Here is a 7,125-nt window from a genome sequence, read left to right on the forward strand (position 1 = left end):
CTCCGCAGGTGTGTCCCACAATGGCCCATCGCTCAGTTCCAGCAGATCACAATTCATTTTCAAATTCCTAGCTCATGTGATTTTTCTTCTTGCATTAATTAAGTTTATGTACATGGCACGGGGTCGAAGTCGAAGTCAAAGAAGAAGAAGAAGAAGAGGTGGAAAGCGGGTTCTTCGGCAGAAAGAGAAGAGGAAAACACAGAGCCTAGAACTGAATGTGGGGACTTTGAATGTTGGGACTATGACAGGAAAATCTCGGGAGTTGGTTGACATGATGATTAGGAGAAAGGTTGATATATTGTGTGTCCAGGAGACCAGGTGGAAAGGCAGTAAGGCTAGAAGTTTAGGGGCAGGGTTTAAATTATTTTACCATGGTGTAGATGGGAAGAGAAATGGAGTCGGGGTTATTTTAAAAGAAGAGTTGGCTAAGAATGTCTTGGAGGTGAAAAGAGTATCAGATCGAGTGATGAGGCTGAAATTTGAAATTGAGGGTGTTATGTGTAATGTGATTAGTGGCTATGCCCCACAGGTAGGATGTGACCTAGAGGTGAAAGAGAAATTCTGGAAGGAGCTAGATGATGTCGTTCTGAGCATCCCAGACAGAGAGAGAGTCGTAATTGGTGCAGATTGTAATGGACATGTTGGTGAAGGTAATAAGGGTGATGAAGAAGTGATGGGTAAGTACGGTATCCAGGAAAGGAACTTGGAGGGACAGATGGTGGTAGACTTTGCAACAAGGATGCAAATGGCTGTAGTGAACACTTTTTTCCAGAAGAGGCATGAACATAGGGTGACCTACAAGAGCGGAGGTAGAAGCACACAGGTGGATTACATCTTGTGCAGACGATGTAATCTGAAGGAGGTTACCAACTGTAAGGTAGTGGTAGGGGAGAGTGTGGCTAGACAGCATAGGATGGTGGTGTGTAAGATGACTCTGGTGGTGGGGAGGAAAATTAGGAAGACAAAGGCAGAGAAGAGAACCATGTGGTGGAAGCTGAGACAGGACGAGTGTTGTGCAGCTTTTCGGGAAGAGGTGATACAGGCTCTCGGTGGACGGGAAGAGCTTCCAGAAGACTGGACCACTGCAGCCAAGGTGATCAGAGAAGCAGGCAGGAGAGTACTTGGTGTATCTTCTGGCAGGAAAGGAGAGAAGGAGACTTGGTGGTGGAACCTCACAGTACAGGAAATCATACAAGGAAAACGGTTAGCTAAGAAGAAGTGGGACACTGAGAGGACCGAGGAGAGGCGAAAGGAATACGTTGAGATGCGACACAGGGCAAAGGTAGAGGTGGCAAAGGCAAAACAAGAGGCATATGATGACATGTATGGCAGGTTGGACACTAAAGAAGGAGAAAAGGATCTATACAGGCTGGCCAGACAGAGGGATAGAGATGGGAAGGATGTGCAGCAGGTTAGGGTGATTAAGGATAGAGATGGAAATATGTTGACTGGTGCCAGCAGTGTGCTAGGTAGATGGAAAGAATACTTCGAGGAGTTGATGAATGAGGAAAATGATAGAGAAGGGAGAGTAGAAGAGGCAAGTGTGGTGGACCAGGAAGTGGCAATGATTAGTAAGGGGGAAGTTAGAAAGGCATTAAAGAGAATGAAAAATGGAAAGGCAGTTGGTCCTGATGACATTCCTGTGGAGGTATGGAAGCATCTAGGAGAGGTGGCTGTGGAGTTTTTGACCAGCTTGTTCAATAGAATTCTAGTGCGTGAGAAGATGCCTGAGGAATGGAGGAAAAGTGTACTGGTGCCCATTTTTAAGAACAAAGGTGATGTGCAGAGCTGTGGCAACTATAGAGGAATAAAGTTGATGAGCCACACAATGAAGTTATGGGAAAGAGTAGTGGAGGCTAGACTCAGGACAGAAGTGAGTATTTGCGAGCAACAGTATGGTTTCATGCCTACAAAGAGTACCACAGATGCATTATTTGCCTTGAGGATGTTGATGGAAAAGTACAGAGAAGGTCAGAAGGAGCTACATTGTGTCTTTGTAGATCTAGAGAAAGCCTATGACAGAGTACCCAGAGAGGAACTGTGGTACTGCATGCGGAAGTCTGGAGTGGCAGAGAAGTATGTTAGAATAATACAGGACATGTACGAGGGCAGCAGAACAGCGGTGAGGTGTGCTGTCGGTGTGACAGAAGAATTTAAGGTGGACGTGGGACTGCATCAGGGATCAGCCCTGAGCCCCTTCCTTTTTGCAGTGGTGATGGATAGGCTGACAGATGAGGTTAGACTGGAATCCCCGTGGACCATGATGTTTGCAGATGACATTGTGATCTGCAGTGAAAGCAGGGAGCAGCTGGAGGAACAGTTAGAAAGATGGAGGCATGCACTGGAAAGAAGAGGAATGAAGATTAGCCGAAGTAAAACAGAATATATGTGCATGAATGAGAGGGGAGGTGGGGGAAGAATGAGGCTACAGGGAGAAGAGATAGGAAGGGTAGAGGACTTTAAATACTTGGGGTCAACCGTCCAGAGCAATGGTGAGTGTGGTCAGGAAGTGAAGAAACGGGTCCAAGCAGGTTGGAACGGGTGGAGGAAGGTGTCAGGTGTGTTATGTGACAGAAGAGTCTCTGCTAGGATGAAGGGCAAAGTTTATAAAACAGTGATGAGGCCAGCCATGATGTATGGATTAGAGACAGTGGCACTGAAGAGAAAACAGGAAGCAGAGCTGGAGGTGGCGGAAATGAAGATGTTGAGGTTCGCTCTCGGAGTGACCAGGTTGGATAAAATTAGAAATGAGCTCATCAGAGGGACAGCCAAGGTTCGATGTTTTGGAGACAAAGTTAGAGAGAGCAGACTTCAATGGTTTGGACACGTCCAGAGGAGAGAGAGTGAGTATATTGGTAGAAGGATGATGAGGATGGAGCTGCCAGGCAAGAGAGCTAGAGGAAGACCAAAGAGAAGGTTGATGGATGTCGTGAGGGAAGACATGATGGCAGTTGGTGTTCGAGAGGAGGATGCAGGAGATAGGCTCTCATGGAAAAGGATGACTCGCTGTGGCGACCCCTACCAGGACAAGCCGAAAGGAAAAGAAGAAGAAGAAGTACATGGCACGGGGAAGTGTGGTGGTGTGTACGACCGGAGATTAAGAATCCATGATAGCCATTTGTCAGCATGTGTTTTTAGTGAAAATGTGTCGAAACTGGTTAACTTACCTCACCACATCACAGCACCGGTCTCAACCAGGCCCTCCTCCGCGGCCACTTGCAGCATGCAGCGGCAAACCTTATCATTTGGAAAAATGCCCTCTGATGAAGATTTTTTGCACAGCACTGACACCTGTAACTCATGAAGCAGATTCTCGGACACAAAGATGAGTTGAACAGCACTTATTTACGAGAAACTGATGGGTGTATATCCTGTTATTAAAACTTTCACTGGTATTCCCGAACAGTAGTTTTCAGGTTCACTCGAGTATCCAAACACACTGGATTTGAATAGAATGAAAAGAAAAATTATTACACTATGCTAATTGAATAACCTGTTCCTCCTCATATCCTCTCGTTGTGTCTATGTATTTTTTTTTCTTAATCTTTTCCAAACTTCCACCAAGGTGGACAAATAAAACACATGATCAAAACCTCTTAGGAGCCACAATGCAGCCGCCATTGTGACCCCACAGATTATTTACATATTTACAACCAAGGAAAAACCCTTACTTGCTCCCCCTCCACGTCGGCAGCCTCTCTTTGCAAGACAACAAGGATTCATTAATGCATGTGTAGCCTATATTGGTTTTGGATAAAGACGTAATTAATTTGGAAAATAAATACATCAGAAGGTAAACGCCTGTGTTTACGTTCGGTGTACTTAGACGTACGTCGAATGTTACAATCAACCTATCTTTGTCTCGAAAAGGGGCACCCCGTCTCTTTTTACATGTGTGAACTTTATAAAAAGCAACGAAAAACATATATCTATCTCTGTTATCTAGAAGGCTGCTACATTTATGAAATAAGAGTTCTCGATTACAGCGGTTTTACTGTTATTCTCAAACACACGCAAAACACAACAGGAAATGGAATTTTATAGCAAATTTAATTAAATCTAAAAGGGAAACCTTCAGGGAAACAATGCAGAGGCATTTTACTAAAAAAGAAAATAATACTAATGGTAATAGAAAGAAAAATAGGCATAGTAAAGAAAAATAGGACATTGTGTGGCTGGACTCAAAGTGAGCGTGAATAGGTTACAGCGTGTTGCGCTAGTACAAAGTTGGAACTTTTGTGAAGCTTGTGTTTTACCCCAAAATTATTAGGCACTAATTTGTGCATTCTGACGATTGTCATGCTCTACTCACGACCGTAGATCAGTTGCCCCTGGGGATGGTCTGTCTCCGAGCATCTCAGGAGGAAAGAGATGCAGCTTCATTCATTCATTCATTCATCTTCCGTTGCGCTTATCCTCACGAGGGTAGCAGGCGTGCTGGAGCCTATCCCAGCTATCTCCGGGCGAGAGGCGGGGTACACCCTGAACTGGTCACCAGTCAATTGCAGGGCACATATAAACAAACAACCATTTGCACTCACATTCATACCTCCCAGTATAAAACGTCTTTAATTGGCCTAAAACAGGAACCCATTATATGTCACACTTAACATTCGTGTCTTGGAATGTCAATGGCATTCGATCACAGGCAAAGAGAATTAAGATTATGGATTATACCACTAAATTTAAAACAGACCTCCTCCTATTACAAGAAACGCACCTTACTAAGTCAGAAGAAAAATGCCTCATTGACTAATTTCACTCTTTGCCTTTTATAACTGTAGACAGAGGAGTCTCAATACTAGTCCATAAAAGACTACTTTTTACAATAAATAGTACAGTAGCAGATCCAGAAGGCCGATATATAATTATACAGGCTACAATATTTAACAAGCTTTATACAATTGTCAATGTATACGCTCCAAATAAAGATGATCCAGCCTTTTTTCACATGCTCTTTTCACACTTGTCAGCCACTTCTACAATTATTATAGGAGGTGATTTTAACCTTACGCTAAATCCCCTAATAGAGCGCTCAAATCTCAAAAATAGTAATCAGCCAAAATGCTCCAATATACTAGAGCAGTATATGGATGACTTTGGTCGTTGACATATGGAGGCTGAAAAAACGTACAAAAAGACAATACACATTTTTCTCGTCAGTTCACCGCTCTTTCTCAAGAATAGATTTATTTCTTTCAAACAATTCAGCAGCTCAAAGAATTACTTCCAAAAACATCCAATCATCATCAGCGATCACGCACCAATTTCTCTCAATCTAAAAGTTGAATCAAATTTGGGACCCCCACCAACATGGCGCTTCAACACGTCCCTATTGAAGGACTCAGATTTTGATTCTTTCGTGAGGAATGAATGGCATGAGTTTCTGAAATTCAACGACTCCCCAACCATATCCCCATTTCTGTTGTGGGAAACCGGGAAAGCTCTTTTGAGAGGTCGAATCATATCACATTCTTCACATAAGAAAAAAAAGAACAAAAATTGGAAAATGGAATGGAGAAAAAAATTAAACACCTCACAGAAGAATATGCAATTAATCCGATAGATACACTTAGAAACCAACTTCAAAAGGTAAAACATCAGTTAGATGTTATCTTATCAAAAAGAACAGATTTTCTACAACAACAGTTAAGATACACTAACTTTGAGTACAATAATAAATCAGGAAAATTCCTTGCGAACCAACTTCAGCGCAATAAAGAAAAATCATTAATTACAGCCATTTAAGATTCAAACGGCAACTGTACACAGTCACCGTTAGAAATAAATGAATTTTTTTACAATTTTTATAGCAGCTTATACGCATCTTCAAACAACCCAGATCAAAAAGAAATTGAAACTTTCATTAAAGATCTAAACATCCCTCAATTAAATACACAAATTAAAGACAGCCTTGATGTTCCATTAACCATCACAGAATTACATAACGCATTAAAAAATATGCAACCGGGACGGGCGCCTGGCCCAGACGGAATCCCTGTTGAATTCATTAAACATTTTTGGCCAATATTAGCGCCTCTATTTTTCAGAACAGTCAATGAGATAAAGGATAAAGGTAGAATTAGTAGCCATATTAACACAGCTTCAATTAAGTTCTTACTAAAGCCATGTAAAGACCACACTCTCCCGGCGAATTATCGGCCCTTATCACTGATTAATGTAGGTATCAAGATTATCTCGAAAGCCCTCGTAGCGAGACTTGAAAAGGTACTTCCGTTGATAATCCACTATGACCAGACAGGCTTCATTAAAGGTAGAAGTTCCACAAATAATGTCAGATGTCTGTTGAATTTAATAAGCATGTCACAGCGTAAAAATCTAAACGCAATCATCATGTCACTTGACGCAGAGAAAGCTTTCGATACAGTTAACTGGGCTTTCCTGTTTGCAGTACTTCGCAAATTTGGCTTTGGAGATTCATTTATACATTGGATAGCAACATTATACAATTCGCCGAAAGCGACAGTCACCACAAATAGGATCACTTCACAAAGTTTTACATTAAAAAGAGGAACCAGACAAGGATCTCCACTCTCACCAATCTGCAATATTTATCGAACGTCTTGCTGCCACTATAGGTCAGAATGTTAACATTAAAGGAATCTGCTCACTAGTGACAAAACACAAAATCAATCTATATGCTGATTATATTATTCTTTACTTACAGGAACCCAAGTATTCTATTCAGGCAGTTTTCAATCTCATTAAAACATTTTCACAAATATAAGACTACTCTATTAACTGGACAAAATCAACAATACCCCCAATAACAGCAAACTCATGGACTCCTGCAGATCAAATCCCAGAGTACCCTATTCCTATAGGAAACATTAAGTATTTAGGTATCAATATTTCATCAAAACTCAAAGACCTAACCAATCTAAATTACACACCACTTCTGGAAAAAAATCTCAGTTGACTTAAGACGCTGAAATAACTATATCATTACTGGGAAGAATAGCTCCAATAAAAATGAAAACCTTACCTCAAATAACTTATTTCTTTTCAATTATTCCATTTAACCCCACATTTAAATGGTTTCAAACGTTATATACTGCTGTAATAAATTTTATTTAAAAAATAAAAATAGAATCAGTCTCTAAT

This window comes from Phyllopteryx taeniolatus, chromosome 16, assembly GCF_024500385.1.
Source record: "Phyllopteryx taeniolatus isolate TA_2022b chromosome 16, UOR_Ptae_1.2, whole genome shotgun sequence".
NCBI lineage: Eukaryota > Metazoa > Chordata > Actinopteri > Syngnathiformes > Syngnathidae > Phyllopteryx > Phyllopteryx taeniolatus.